This window comes from Cavia porcellus, unplaced genomic scaffold, assembly GCF_034190915.1.
Source record: "Cavia porcellus strain 051 isolate PalLab524CR breed Dunkin Hartley unplaced genomic scaffold, mCavPor4.1 scaffold_18, whole genome shotgun sequence".
Lineage (NCBI taxonomy): Eukaryota > Metazoa > Chordata > Mammalia > Rodentia > Caviidae > Cavia > Cavia porcellus.
In genome coordinates, this window is record NW_026947501.1 from 43,698,716 (window position 1) to 43,714,909 (window position 16,194).

Sequence of the window (16,194 nt, forward strand, 5' to 3'; positions counted from 1 at the left end):
TACAATGTTCTTATCTGTTCCCTACTTTGCAGTAGTTACTCATTTCTTCTCTATTAACATTTGCCTTTCCAATAGGTATTAATGAAGGTAAATTCTAAAACATATAAAGCACAGAAACATGGTGAGTATATTGTAATTAATTGGTGATAATAAATAACCTAATGAACTCTATCTCTTTGGTTTTCTATCAAATGCTAATTCATGGAAATCTGAAACAAAGAAACAAGTACTTAGAGCAACTAAAACTGTTCATTCCTCAAGAAAATAAGGAACTTATGAGCTCTTGGCAGGTTAATTTGGTTCAGGTGCAGTAATTTACTCTCCTACCTATCAGATGCCCTCCAAGGCCTCTGACTAAAGTCCTTGAAAATAGCAGTTCACACCGCATCCTATGTCAGACTAATCAAAGCAACTTTATTCATAACAGCCTGAAGTGGAATCTACCTAAGTCGTCATCAGCACATGGAGACATAAATGATGGTGTTACCATGGTAAAACAGTGCTCAGAAATAAAGGTCACGGTATTTGTACATGAAGCAAAATGAATAGTTCAGAAGCAATGTTTATTGTCAGTTGTTTTTGTATGCTGCCTTCATTGGTCTGATGATTTACCTTTTTCATTGTTGTGTTGTGCTTTGAATGTTTTATTCTTCCCTTATTTTTAATATTTCATGACATTGCCCTGGATTCAATTTCTTCTGAGGTAGGAAGACAAATGCTGCCTGGTAGGTTTTTATTCTTGAGATTCTCCTGAGTCTTTAACTACTATGCTGTGGGAGTTTTGGGGATGTAGCACCTTCTTCATAAAACTGAGATCCCTGTCCAACCACATTCTCCCACCCTCTGCACCAAGCACCGCCCACTGGGTGCTCTTTCCTTCCTTTCAGTACAATCACTGTGTTTGTACATTTTAGGTACCGCTGATATCTACTTAATCTTCTCACCTACTTGTTAACTTTATAAACTTGTATTTAATTGCTCAGGGAAATATTTTCCACCTGAAATCAGTGTATTTACTGGAGTGAAATGAACCGTCATTTTTCCATCAAAAAATATGCTTACTAGCATTTGATATTTTTTCATTGAAAGTTAAAGTTTCCAGAGTCAAGTTAATGCCATTGTGTGATTTCCATGAAGAGGTAGTAACTTTTTCGTGGCCAGATCTACTTTTGCAGTACTAATTTAAGAACCAAAGCAGGATACAATATTGGTGTAAATGAAATTTAATACAGCAGAGTCTCAAACTGTTAAGCAGCAAAGACTTCAACCACTGGATGCAATATCTGGAGATTTTTGCTATGGTGACCAGAAAAGGTGTCTTTCATTACTCAGCTTGTGCCCTGAATGCTGTGATGATGTGAGTAAAGTTGACTTATAAGGACCAAAGAAAAAAGAATGAGGCCTGAAAACATTAGAAGATCTCACTAAATCCATTAAGAGTTTACTGAAAATAATATGCTTTGCCTCATAGGCCATAAAAAATTGAACCAGCAACACAAGAATCAGATCCTTGGGTGATTTTATCCATTTCAAAGGGGAAACTATCATGATAAATTTTAGCACACATGAGGTCCTAGCTCTCTTGCAGCTCAGATTTGCTCTCTCTTTAGAACCTGGAGGCCTTGCTGCTGCTCTGCTTGTTCTCCAAAGGCCCTGTCTGTCACAAGCTCTCGGAAAAATGTGATCACTGTCTCTGGGCAAGGATCAACCTGAATCAGGCGCGGCAGTGAGCTGCAGACATGGAGCTGTGGCCTCCTGAGTCCTGGTTCTCTGGATCCACGTGAGACAGCAGGGTGTGGAAAGGCCTCCGTGACAGGGCCCAAAGTACCCAGGAGTCTGAGGTTGAGACCATGTTCACTGTGCCCACATCAACCATCCACTTGATCAGCCAGCATCACTCTTGCTGGGAAGACCCCAGTGTGGACATCATTCACTGACGGGCTCATCTGTGTCTTGTTTCTGCGTTTACATTCTAGTGAGACCATTGTGGGCTCCAGGGCCCAGCCTCTCTTTCAGTGTCTCTAAGAGAAATTTGCTCCACCACTTTCCTTGCAGCAGCAGAATGCAGGGAAGTTTCCAAAGAGTCAGTAATGTTCTGTGTGTGCCTCAGCTTGGCTTTGTCTATAACTGCTTTAGACACAGGATATATGATCCAAGTACCTTGCTACATAAAACTCAATTAAAATTAGAAATATAATTTCACAATTATACTAGACATAGATCCAGGGCTGAATAGAAATATGTGATTCATGGGTAGACTACTGATCAATAGGAGGGCATACACTTAAATAATTTTGGAAAATTATTTTAGTCATCACTGCTCAGGTTTCCATGTCACTCATATTGCTAAAGGTAGAGCCATAACTTCCCCAGCCTGCATCCCATAAGCTTGCTGGCCTCAGATGTTTCCTCGACTCTGTAGCTTTTGCTTCCTTTTCCCCCTGTACTGAATCAATATTTATTTCAGAATGACCCCTGTCAGAATAAATCTAAGGATTCGATCCTATTATATAATAGTGCTATGGTTTTCATATCTCCATTCTTTCTTAAGGATTGTGTGGGCAGTTGTTCAAATCCATAATTGGACAATTGACTGACTGTGACCAGGAGACAGTGAGTAGGAAAGGAGAAAGCAGAAGGGAGGAAAACAAAATTATCCCAGTCGTGACCATTCATGCATTGAGGAGGAGATAGGAGATGATATTTTTTTTTCACCTTAGCAGTGTTAGCTATTGCATCAAATGTAAATTCACTAGGGAGCTCCTGGGCTATAACTCAGTAAAACAATATATTTGAGTTTATTATCTTTAGGAATAATCTCAGAGTAACTAATAAATACGGAAATGTTGCACAGTTAGGTCATTGTGTTGACAGTCTTTTAGGGGAACTATTTTTTTCCTTATGTCGGAAGCTATAACTAGAAGGAACAAGACACCTCAGACTTAAAAATTTAAGAAAAGAATCCTAAAACATCTATCATTATAGATAGTTAAGTGAAATCATAAATGAACCAAATTATACAGGTGTTAACTGCTAATTATCCAAAAGAAATAAACTTTAGTAGTCAAGTTATAAAAATTCTAAGAAGTAAAGGCTAAACCAGAATAAAATTAAGGGTTTGTTGTCTATCTTGAAATTAACCTTCAGTGTCTGGAGAAAAGCGTTTGCTATTCTGAGACGTCTGCTGTCTTGTAAGCTCTCAGAAGAGGTGGTGATAATACATGTGTTCGAATAAATCTTATAAGTCACCTCTCTTTAGTACTCTTAACTGTGTTATAAAAGTAGTTTACAGTGCCATCCCTTAGAGACGTGTGGGAAGAGGTTACCTGATAGCATTTCTCTACTCAACCTATAATCACAGCCTTGTCTGTGTATTACAAGGTGATGGTGATTATAAAGAGGAAGCAGGGAAGAGAGGGAAACAGGACTCTAACTAAGAGTTTTCTTGCAGTGAGGATGTGTGAGGTTACATTTCTCTTCTCTGCATTAATCACTGTATCAACTACTGATTTCAGCAATAAATTCAGGAGGTGTTTCTTAACCTGCAAGTCAGAAATTTTGTTCCTTACATCAATATATTTATAATAATGCTTATTACTTTAGAGATCCTCAGAATAACTAGTAAATATTAAACAAATGCACTTCTAGTTTGTATAGTGTTTCAAGGTAAATATATGTTACCTCAGTGACAAAGATCTAACTAAATGCAATAAAATAAATAGTAATTGTGTAGAAATATAAAAACTTACAGCATTACAGAAAAAATTATAATTGCCATTGAAACATAAACCATCCTGGTGAACAAAACAAATGAAATCAATCTACATGTCTGATAAATTAAACAAAATATATGGCCTTAATGAACCAACATAAAATAATGCCAAAAATAAGGGATAAACCTAAATAATATGTTACCATATTTATCTTGAACGCAATCATCTGTAGCAAAGTATTTGCCATTCAGAAAATCTTCTGTTGTGACCTTTATATATTATCACCTCCTTATTCTTTTTGGACAACATAGATCCTCTTGGGAGATTTCCAGAATGAGTGAATGTTCGTGACACTGGGAACAACACCTGCAATAGCAGAGTCACCAATATACCAGCAATGAAGCTCTGATAAATTAGGAACTGCTGTGTCCCACAGCTGTGATAATATACTTCTAGCATTTAAGTTCATAATTTGCAAAGAAAATTGAAAGTAATGTTTGCCTGAGAGATGTTAAACTGTGAAACATGGATCTGGGGCTCTACATCTGCCTCGCCATCCTGGCTGCACATGGAGAACTGCTGAGCTTCCAACGAGTGGGCGGGCCCACGCTATTCCCAGAGCCCAGCCTGTTTGGGCCTCCCGCACCTAACCATCGATGTGCAGAGGAAGGGCTGGGTGGATCTGGGGTGCCTGCATCGGCCTCCCGTGTGTCTGGAGGAATGTGTATGTCCTGGCGGGCAGTGGAGCATTGCAGGTTCCAGAGGCCCTGCAGCCTGTGGTGAGTGCTCAGCACACTTTGCCCAGAGCCCAGACTGTTTGGGTCCCTCCAGGTTTCCAGGTGCAGTGAAGTGGAGAGGTGGGTTTGAGGCATCTACATCTGCCTCCACATCCCGGCTGCCATTGGAGAACTGTGGAGCTTCCAACAAGCAGGTGGGCGCACAGTGTCCCTGAGGCCCAGCTTGGTGGAACTGCGGAGTTCTGAGCAGGCAGAGGAGGGCCATTGGTTTTGTAGGCCCAGTGGCTTGGGATAGCGTGGTGCCAGAGTCTCAGTAGCTGTAAACATAGAAGGGAATTTCAAACAGATCCTGAGGAAGCTTTCAAATAACACTTGAAACACAAAAATATAGGAAAATGACAAAATGAAAGACCAAATAACAACATCAAACCTCCAGCCCATCTCAAGAAACCTTAGGAGCAATGTATATAGAAGAAAATATATGCCATTCACCTGAAATATTGGACACAATAGCTGAAATTAACAAACAAATCCAGGAAGCTTTAAAGGAATTCAAACTCAGAATAATCTCCCAGGTAAAAGAAGAAATGATAAAAGAAATGAAAGGGATTTGGAATGTATCTAAAGAAAACACAGATAAAAAATTGGAGGTTCTAAACAAAAAGATAGAATCCATAGATGAGCAATATAAGAAACAAACAGAATACATAATGCAGATGCACAGAGATATACAGTAAATAAAAAACTCCACTGAAGGTTGTAACAACCGCCTTAATGAAAGTGAAGATAGAATTTCAGACCTTGAAGTCAGGATTGCAGCTAGTGAACAGGAAAGGAAAGATCTTTTAAAACTAACAAGGAATCAGGAAACAACAATTCAACAACTGCAAGATGATGCAAAGAAAAATAAGATAAGAATGATAGGGATTAATGAAAAATAAGGAGACAACATAAAGGATGTCAAGAGGATATTTAGAGAAGTAATAGCTGAAAATTTCCCAAGCATGAGATCAGAAACCAACATCAGGGTCAGTGAAGCATGTAGAACTCCAAATAGTCATAACCAAACTAAAACTACACCCAAACATATAATAATCACCATCCCAGAAATCCAACACAAGAATAGATTATTAAAGGCTGTCAGAGAGAAAAGACAGATCACTTATAAAGGAAAACCTATCAGAATCACAGCAGACTTCTCAGCACAAACAATAAAATCAAGAAGAGCATGGAGTGAAGTATTCCAGATCCTAAAGCAAAATGATTTCCAACCTAGACTGATGTATCCTGAAAAACTATCATTCAAAATTGATGGTGAAATACGATACTTCCATGACAAAGAACAGCTGAAGAACTTCATGAACACCAAACCAACCCTGCAAAAAATATTGAAAGACAGTATAGATACACAAAGGAAAAATCCACTAAGCAAAGCAGATAATTAAACAGAACAGAAAGATAAAGATGCAACAGCAGAGAGATAACATGTCAACAATAAGCCAGCATTTAACAGTAATAACCATTAATGTAAATGGTCTCAATGCACCAATCAAAAGAAACAGACTAGAAGAATGGATCAAGAAACAAAATCCAACCATATGCTGTTTACATGAAACCAATCTAACCCAGAAGGATACTCACAGACTGAAAGTCAAAGAATGGAAAACAATACTTCATGCAACAGGAATCCAAAAAAAGGCAGGAGTAGCCATTTTGTTTGCAGACAACGTGAACTTTAAACCAACAGTGACCATAAAGGACAAAGAAGGGCACTACATACTCGTAAGGGGAAAACTCCAAGAGGAAGAGATAACTATCTGACATATATATGCACCAAACTCCAGAGCACCCAGTTATATAAAACAACTATTAACAGAAATGAAAACTCAAATTATCAGTGACACAATTGTAACCGGAGACCTTAATACACCATTGACACCAAAGGACAAATCAACCAGACAGAAAATGAGCAAAGAAATAACAGAACTGAATCACACCTGCGAACAAATGGATTTGATAGACGTATACAGAATGTTCCACCAACAACATCAGAATACACATTCTTCTCAGCAGTACATGGATCATTCTCTAAAATACACCATATATTAGCTCACAGAACATATTTAAACAAATTCAAAAGAATTGTAATCATCCCTTGCATGTTATTGTGTCATACGGCTCTGAAATTAGAAATTAATGATAAAAGATACTGCAAAAATCCCGCAAACAATTGGAAACTGAATAACACATACTTGAGTAATCAGTGGGTCACAGAAGAAATTAAAGAAGAAATTAAACAATACATAAAAGAAAATGAAAATGCAGATTCAACTTACCGGAATTTGTGGGATGCAATGAAAGTCGTCCTCAGAAGAAAATTTATTGCGCTGAGTTCCCACATCAGAAAAACAGAATGAATACAAATAAATAACTTGATGCTACACCTCAATCAGCTAGAAAAAGAAGAGCAAGTCAAGCCCAAAGCCAAAAGAAGGGAGGAAATTATAGAAATCAGAGCAGAAATCAATGCAATAGAGACTAAGAAAACAATCAAAGAGTTGGTTCTTTGAAAGAATAAATAAAATCGATAAGCAAATAGCCAACCTTATTTTTAAAAAGGGAAGAAAAAGCTCAAATTCGTGCCATAAGAAATGAAAAAGGTGAAATCACTACAGACCCAATAGAAATACAGAAGATCATCAACACCTATTTTGAAAACTTCTACTTTCAAAAGTTTGATAACACAGAAGAAATAGACAGATTCTTAGAAACATATGAAGTACCAAAGCTAGATCAAGAGGATGTAAAACTGTTCAATAACCCAATCTCTGTTAATGAAATTGAAAATGTAATTAAGTCTTTACCCACCAAGAAGAGCCCAAACCCAGATGGATTCACTGTAGAATTCTACAAGAAATACAAACAAGAGCTAATGCCGATACTCCTCAAACTATTCAATGACATTGAAAGGGAAGCCATCCTTCCTAAGTCATTCCTGGAAGCAAATATTACTCTAGTACCAAAACCTGAGAAAGACCCAAATAAAAAAGAGAACTATATACCGATCTCCCTAATGAACACAGATGCAAAAATCCTCAATAAAATATTGGCAAATAGGGTGCAGCAAGTCATCAAGAAGATTATACACCATGACCAAGTGGGATTCATCCCAGGAATGCAAGGATGGTTCAACATACGTAAATCAATAAATGTAATCCACCATATCAATAAAGGCAAAAATAAGAATCACATGATCATTTCTATAGATGCAGAAAAAGCCTTCGATAAGGTCCAACATTTATTCATGATAAGAACTTTACAGAATATTGGAATACAAGGTCCTTACCTCAATATAACAAAGGCAATTTATGACAAACCACCAGCCAGCATCATACTAAATGGCCAAAACTTGAAAGCCTTTACTTTAAAATCAGGCACAAGACAAGGATGTCCTTTATCACCACTCCTATTTAATATAGTACTGGAAGTACTAGCAAGAGCAATTAGGCAAGAGAGAGAAATAAAATGGGCAAGATAGGAAAAGAAGAAGTTAAATTATCATTGTTTGCACATGACATGATACTCTACATAGAAGACCCCCTAAACTCCATGGAAAGACTCTTAGATACAATAAATAAATTCAGTAATGTGGCTGGATACAAAATCATTACTCAGAAATCAATAGCACTCCTATACTTGAACAACAAAATCACAGGGAGGGAAATAAGACACTCTTCACATTAGCAAGCAAAAAAATGAAATATGTAGGAATTACTCTTACGAAAGAAGTGAAAGACATATACAGTGAAAATTATAATACACTGAAAAAAGAAATTGAAGATGATCTCAGAAAATGGAAAGACATCCCTTGCTCATGGATAGGTAGAACAAACATTGTGAAAATGGACATTCTCCCAAAACTGTTATACAGATTCAATGCAATCCCAATAAAATACCATCAACATACCTTATAGATCTAGAGAAATCGCTCCTAAATTTCATCTAGAACCAGAAGAGACCTAGAATAGCAAAGGCAATTCTAAGCAGCAAAGACAAAGCAGGAGGCATCACAATCCCTGACTTGAAGTTATACTACAACGCAACAGTAGTAAAATCAACATGGTATTGGAATCAAAACAGAGCCAAAGATCAATGGAATAGATTGGAAGTTACAACCACAACTACAAACACACTCAACCAGCGTATCTTTGATAAAGGAGCCAAGCAGGTTCATTGAAAGAATGACAGTCTCTTTCATAAGTGGTGCTGGAAAAACTGGCTCTCCACTTGTCGAAAACTAAAGCTAGACCCATGTCTATCACCATGTACTAAATTAAAATTTAATGGGTCAAAGATCTGAATATTAAAACAGAAACACTAAATCTATTGGAATACAAATTGGGTAGAAACCTTGAAGACATAGGAGTAGGTAGAGAATTCATGAATAGGACTCAAACCACACAGGAAATACTTCCCAGAATCAATAACTGGGACCACTTCTTATTAAAAAGTTTCTGCATGTGAAAAGATATCTCCAGCATAGTGAAAAGAAAACCCACAAACTTGGAAAAGATTTTAGTGAACTCTCTCTCAGACAAGGGACTCTTGTCTAAAACATATAAAGAATTAAAAAAACTCAGACCACCAAAATTCAAAGATCCAATCCAAAAATGGGCATCTGAGATGAATACACACTTCTCAGATGAAGAAATGCAAATGGCAAATAAATACATGAAAAAATGTTCATCATCATTGGTCATTAGAGAAATGCAAATTAAAACCACACTGACATACCATCTCACTCCTGAAAGAATGGCCAGGATCAAGAAAACCAACAACAACAAATGCTGGAGAGGCTGTGGGGAAAAAGGAACTCTCCTACACTGTTGGTGGGAGTGTAGACTGGTGCAGCCTTTGTGGAGGTCAGTCTGGAGATTTCTCAAAAAGCTGGGATTGGAAGTCCCATTTATTCCAGCTATTCTACTTCTAGGCATATTCCCAGAAGAACTGAAAGCATCATACCACAGTGATATATGCGCACCTATGTTTATAGCAGCACAATTTGTAATCGCCAGATCTTGGAAATAACCCAAGTGTCCATCAACTGAGGAATGGATAAAAAAGCTGTGGTATTTCTATACAATGGAGTATTATTCAGCTATAAAGAAGGATCACATTGATATTTATCAATAAATGGGCACAGCTTGAGACCATACTCATAAGTGAAATAAACCAATCTCGCATGTGTGAATACTGAATAGTTACCCTAATGTAAGTAATGATTCAAATATATAAAAATATGTGGTATTCATGATTCCCCATTATGTGGCCTTGAAGCCTTATAAAGTTTTCACTTATTAATTGGAAAGGCTTTATTCTGGGCTTCTTGATATGGAAATATTTGAAGCTATAGTATATGAAGTTTTATTCAAATATTTCAAGGAAAAAGACAGACACTATGGTAATTAATATTAAGTCGGGTTATTTGGTGGTGAAGCACTAGGTTGCTGAAACAGTCATGCTTTGACCTGTATTGTTATATTGTTATGTCTTGTTTTATCTCAATCTCTCCCTTATTCATTAAAAAAAATATTTAGTTATTTCTTATGCTTGTTTTAATTAAGGGGAAAAATTTAAAAATTAGCAGGATATATAATCATAACTTTTTTTTGATTTCCTATTAACTTGTTTTGAAGTCCTGTAATACACCCACGATCTTGTTTTGACTGATTAGACTCTGTTCCATTCTGTATGATAGTATCAAGTTTGAGGGTATAGGCAACTACTTTGAAGGCAATAAGATTCACTAAGATGCCCATTCTGGTTTGACTATTGTCTCCTTTGGAAGTCATGTAATGTTTACAATGCTTAAGTTTTATTGGTCTTGTTCTCTACTGTTTTGTTCAACTTTATAATATATAATGAGATAGACAATTGTTTTTAAGGAAACAAGAGACATTGTTGATAACTATTGTTGATAACCTTGTGCTCTGTTTTACATCATGTGCTATGTCTATCCTTGGTTTTGACTGTCAGCTTTATTTTGCCATATTTGATTTTATTCTCCCTCACCCCCCAAAAAAAGTAATAAGAACTAAGGAGTAATAAAACCCAAAATGTGTAAATTTTGTTGTAAAAAAGAGAGGGAAAAAAAGAGCTCTAAAGGATACAACAGCAAGTGTATTTAGGGGTGTTAAATAGCTGACCATATTAATGTTTTTGGTTGGATCATTGAACACAACTGTTTTCAGTCTCACTGTTTGAATGTCCACTTTGTATGCTTTGATACTGTGATTTGAGCAACTGTCTCTAAGATGATAATATGTAATCTATTAACTGGTGATTTCTTACTGTTATTTTGTTGTTGTTGTTGTTCTGTATTACTTGTACCCTTACACTGCTTTGTTTTGTTTTGTGTTTTTCTCTTTATCCTTTTGAATAAAATTTTAAAAAAAAGAAAAAAAAAAAAAACATAAATCTTGGGATGCTGAAATCCCTTGAAGGAAGGAGGTGTAGGTGGAGGCAGGAATTTGCCTGGGCTCCAGTGCTAGCTGCGATCCCTTCCTCATGCCCCATGCAGTGCTGGACAGTGGCTTGCAGGAACCCAGCACTGGGACGTGCTCACATCTCAGCTGTCACATTTGCAGCCAGTGACCAACCACTGAGTGTGTGAACTGGGGAGCTGCTGGGTTCTCACAGGCTGCTCTGTCAGGGGCTCTGGGACAGGAAGGATGGGCTGGCTTTATAGACCTATAGTGTGATTCTTTACAAACATTTCCTGCAGGGTCTTCAGGGGCTCATGGGCATTGCGAAAACTAAATCTTTGTCAGATCGTGAGGTTACACACGTCATGCTCACTGTCTTATTACCTTTATCACTTTAGATCTCTAGGTGAACTGTTAGTCTTTTGTCCTCAGTAGTAGGATGGTTTATTAATAGGAGTCATTTGAATTTTCTATATCATCTTATCTCATACGTAATAGAATACAATCAGCTTCAAGAATACAGCTAAAGGCCACGCCTGGCCATAGGTCTGCAGAGGAGGAGCTGGGCAGATCTGGGGTGCCCTCACCGGCCTCTCTGCGTGTCTGGAGGACTCTGGATATCTGCGCCCAGACTGCTGGAGTTCCCTCAGGCTTCCAGGTGCAGTGAAGGAGAGAGGTGGGTTTGAGGCTTCCACATCAACCTCCCCATTCCCAGCTTCATTTGGAGACCTGCTGAGCTCCCCATAGGAGGGCTGGCCCACACTACCAGCCTAGCCCAGCCTGTTTAGCTGCCGCGCCTGGCCATAGGTCTGCAGAGGAGGAGCTGGGCAGATCTGGGGTGCCCTCACTGGCCTCTCTGCGTGTCTGGAGGACTCTGGATATCTGCGCCCAGACTGCTGGAGTTCCCTCAGGCTTCCAGGTGCAGTGAAGGAGAGAGGTGGGTTTGAGGCTACCACATCAGCCTCCCCATTCCCGGCTTCACTTGGAGACCTGCTGAGCTCCCCATAGGTGGGCTGGCCCACACTACCAGCCTAGCCCAGCCTGTTTAGCTGCCGCACCTGGCCATTGGTCTGCAGAGGAGGAGCTGGGCAGATTTGGGGTGCCTGCATCGGCCTCTCCATGTGTCTGGAGGACTGTGGATATCTCTGCAACCAGGGAGGGTCCACAGGTTCCTGAAGCACTGCGGCCTGTGGTGAGTACCCTAACCCGGCTGCGATTGAAGAACTGTGGAGCTTCCAAGGGGCAGGTGGGCGCACAGTGTCCCTGAGGCCCAGCTTGTCTGGAACCGCGGAGTTCTGAGCAGGCAGAGGAGGGCCACTGGTTCTGTAGGCCTAATGGCTTGGGGTAGCACGGTGCCAGAGTCTCAGTAGCTCCAAACATAGAAGGGGATTTTCAACAGATCCTGAGGAAGCTTTCAAATAACACTTGAAACACAGAAATATAGGAAAATGACAAAACGAAAGACCAAATTACAACCTCAAACCTCCAGCCCATCTCAGGAAACCCTAGGAGCGATGTATATAGAAGAAAATATATCCCATCCACCTCATATATCGGACACAATAGCCACTGAAATTGACAAGCAACTCCAGGAAGCTTTAAAGAAATTCAAACTCGAAATAATCTCCCAGATAAAAGAAGAAATGATAAAAGAAATGAAAGAGATTCTAAATATATCTAAAGAAAACACAGATAAAAAATTGGAGGAACTAAACAAAAAGATAGAATCCCTAGACGAGCAATATAAGAAACAAACAGAATACATAATGCAGATGCACAGAGATATACAGGAAATAAAAAACTCCACTGAAAGTTGTAAAAACCGCCTTAATGAAAGTGAAGATAGAATTTCAGACCTTGAAGACAGGATTGCAGCTAGTGAACAGGAAAGGAAAGATCTTTTGAAAATAACAAGGAACCAGGAAACAACAATTCAACAACTACAAGACGATGCAAAGAAGAATAACATAAGAATGATAGGGATTAATGAAAGAGAGGGAGACAACATGAAGGATGTCAGGAGGATATTTAGAGAAGTAATAGCTGAAAATTTCCCAAGCATGAGATCAGAAACTGACATCAGGATCAGTGAAGCATATAGAACTCCAAACAGTCATAACCAAAATAAAACTACACCCAGACATATAATAATCACCATCCCAGAAATCCAACACAAGAATAGATTATTAAAAGCTGTCAGAGAGAAAAGACAAATCACTTATAAAGGAAAACCTATCAGAATCACAGCAGACTTCTCAGCACAAACGATAAAGTCAAGAAGAGCATGGAGTGAAGTATTCCAGATCCTAAAGCAAAATGATTTCCAACCAAGACTGATATATCCTGCAAAACTATCATTCAAAATAGATGGTGCAATACGATACTTCCATGACAAAGAACAGCTGAAGAACTTCATGAACACCAAACCAACCCTGCAAAAAATATTGAAAGACAGTTTAGATACACAAAGGAAAAAACCACTAAGCAAAGCAAATAATTAAACAGAACCGAAAGATAAAGATGCAACAGCAGAGAGATAACATTCCTACAATTAACCAGCATTTAACAGTAATAACCATTAATGTAAATGGTCTCAATGCACCAATCAAAAGAAACAGACTAGCAGACTGGATCAAGAAACAAAATCTAACCATATGCTGTTTACAGGAAACCCATCTAACCCAGAAAGATACTCACAGACTGAAAGTCAAAGGATGGAAAACAATTCTTCATGCAGCAGGAATCCAAAAAAAGGCAGGAGTAGCCATTCTGTTTGCAGACAACATGAACTTTAAACCAACAATGACCATAAAGGACAAAGAAGGTCACTACATACTCGTAAGGGGAAAACTCCAAGAGGAAGAGATAACTATCTTAAATATATACGCACCAAACTCCAGAGCACCCAGTTATATAAAACAATTATTAACAGAAATGAAAACTCAAATTATCAGTAACACAATTGTAACAGGAGACCTTAATACACCACTGACACCAAGGGACAGATCAACCAGACAGAAAATGAGCAAAGAAATAACAGAACTGAATCACACCTGTGAACAAATGGGTTTGATAGACATATACAGAATGTTCCACCCAACAACATCAGAATACACATTCTTCTCAGCAGTACATGGATCATTTTCTAAAATAGACCATATATTAGCTCACAGAACATATTTAAGCAAATGCAAAAGAGCTGAAATCATCCCTTGCATATTATCGGATCATAGCGCTCTGAAATTAGAAATTAATGACAAAGGATACTGCAAAAATTCTGCAAACACATGGAAACTAAATAACACACTCTTGAGTAATCAGTGGGTCACAGAAGAAATTAAAGAAGAAATTAAACAATACATAAAAGAAAATGAAAATGCAGATACAACTTACCGGAATCTGTGGGATGCAATGAAAGCCGTTCTGAGAGGAAAATTTATTGCACTGAGTTCCCACATCAGGAAAACAGAACGATTACAAATAAATAACTTGATGCTACACCTCAAACAGCTAGAAAAAGAAGAGCAAGTCAAGCCCAAAGCCAAAAGAAGAGAGGAAATTATAAAAATCAGAGCAGAAATCAATGCAATAGAGACTAAGAAAACAATCCAAAGAATCAACGAATCAAAGAGTTGGTTCTTTGAAAGAATAAATAAAATCGATAAGCCCCTAGCCAACCTTATTAAAAAAAGGAAAGAAAAAGCTCAAATTCATACAATAAGAAATGAAAAAGGAGAAATCACTACAGACCCAATAGAAATACAGAGGATCATCAACACCTATTTCGAAAACCTCTACTCTCAAAAGTTTGATAACACAGAAGAAATAGACAGATTCTTAGAAGCATATGAAGTACCAAAGCTAGATCAAGAGGATATAAAACTGTTGAATAACCCAATCTCTGCTAATGAAATTGAGAATGTAATTGGGTCCTTGCCCACCAAGAAGAGCCCAGGCCCAGATGGATTCACTGCAGAATTCTACAAGAAATATAAAGAAGACCTAATGCTGACACTCCTCAAACTATTCAATGAAATTGAAAGGGAAGCAATCCTTCCTAAGTCATTCCTGGAAGCAAATATTACTCTAGTACCAAAACCTGAGAAAGACCCAACTATAAAAGAGAACTATAGACCGATCTCCCTAAAGAACACAGATGCAAAAATTCTCAATAAAATATTGGCAAATAGGATCCAGCAAATCATCAAGAAGATTATACAACATGACCAAGTGGGATTCATCCCAGGAATTCAAGGATGGTTCAACATACGCAAATCAATAAATGTAATCCACCATATCAATAAAGCCAAAAATAAGAATCACATGATCATCTCTATAGATGCAGAAAAAGCCTTCGATAAGGTCCAACACTTATTCATGATAAGAACTCTAGAGAAAATTGGAATAAATGGTCTTTACCTCAATATAATAAACGCCATTTATGACAAACCAACAGCCAGCATCATACTAAATGGCCAAAAATTGAAAGCCTTTACTTTAAAATCGGGTACAAGACAAGGATGTCCTTTATCACCACTCCTATTTAATATAGTACTGGAAGTACTAGCCAGAGCAATTAGGCAAGAAAGAGAAATAAAAGGGGTAAAGATAGGAAAAGAAGAAGTTAAATTATCATTGTTTGCAGATGACATGATACTCTACATAGAAGACCCCCTAAACTCCATTGAAATACTCTTAGATACAATAAATAAATTCAGTAATGTGGCTGGATACAAAATCAATACTCAGAAATCAATAGCATTCCTATACACGAACAACAAAATTACAGAGAGGGAAATAAGAGAAACTGGACTATTCACATTAGCAAGCAAAAAAATGAAATATTTAGGAATTACTCTTATGAAAGAAGTGAAAGACTTATACAGTGAAAATTATAATACACTGAAAAAGGAAATTGAAGATGATCTCAGAAAATGGAAAGACATCCCTTGCTCATGGATAGGAAGAACAAACGTTGTGAAAATGGCCATTCTCCCAAAACTGTTATACAGATTCAATGCAATCTCAATAGAAATACCATCAACATACCTTATAGATATAGAGAAATCACTCCTAAATTTCATCTGGAACCAGAAGAGACCTAGAATAGCAAAGGCAATTCTAAGCAGCAAAGACAAAGCAGGAGGCATCACAATCCCTGACTTGAAGTTATACTACAAAGCAACAGTAGTAAAATCAACATGGTATTGGAATGAAAACAGAGCTGAAGATCAGTGGAATAGATTAGAAGATACAACC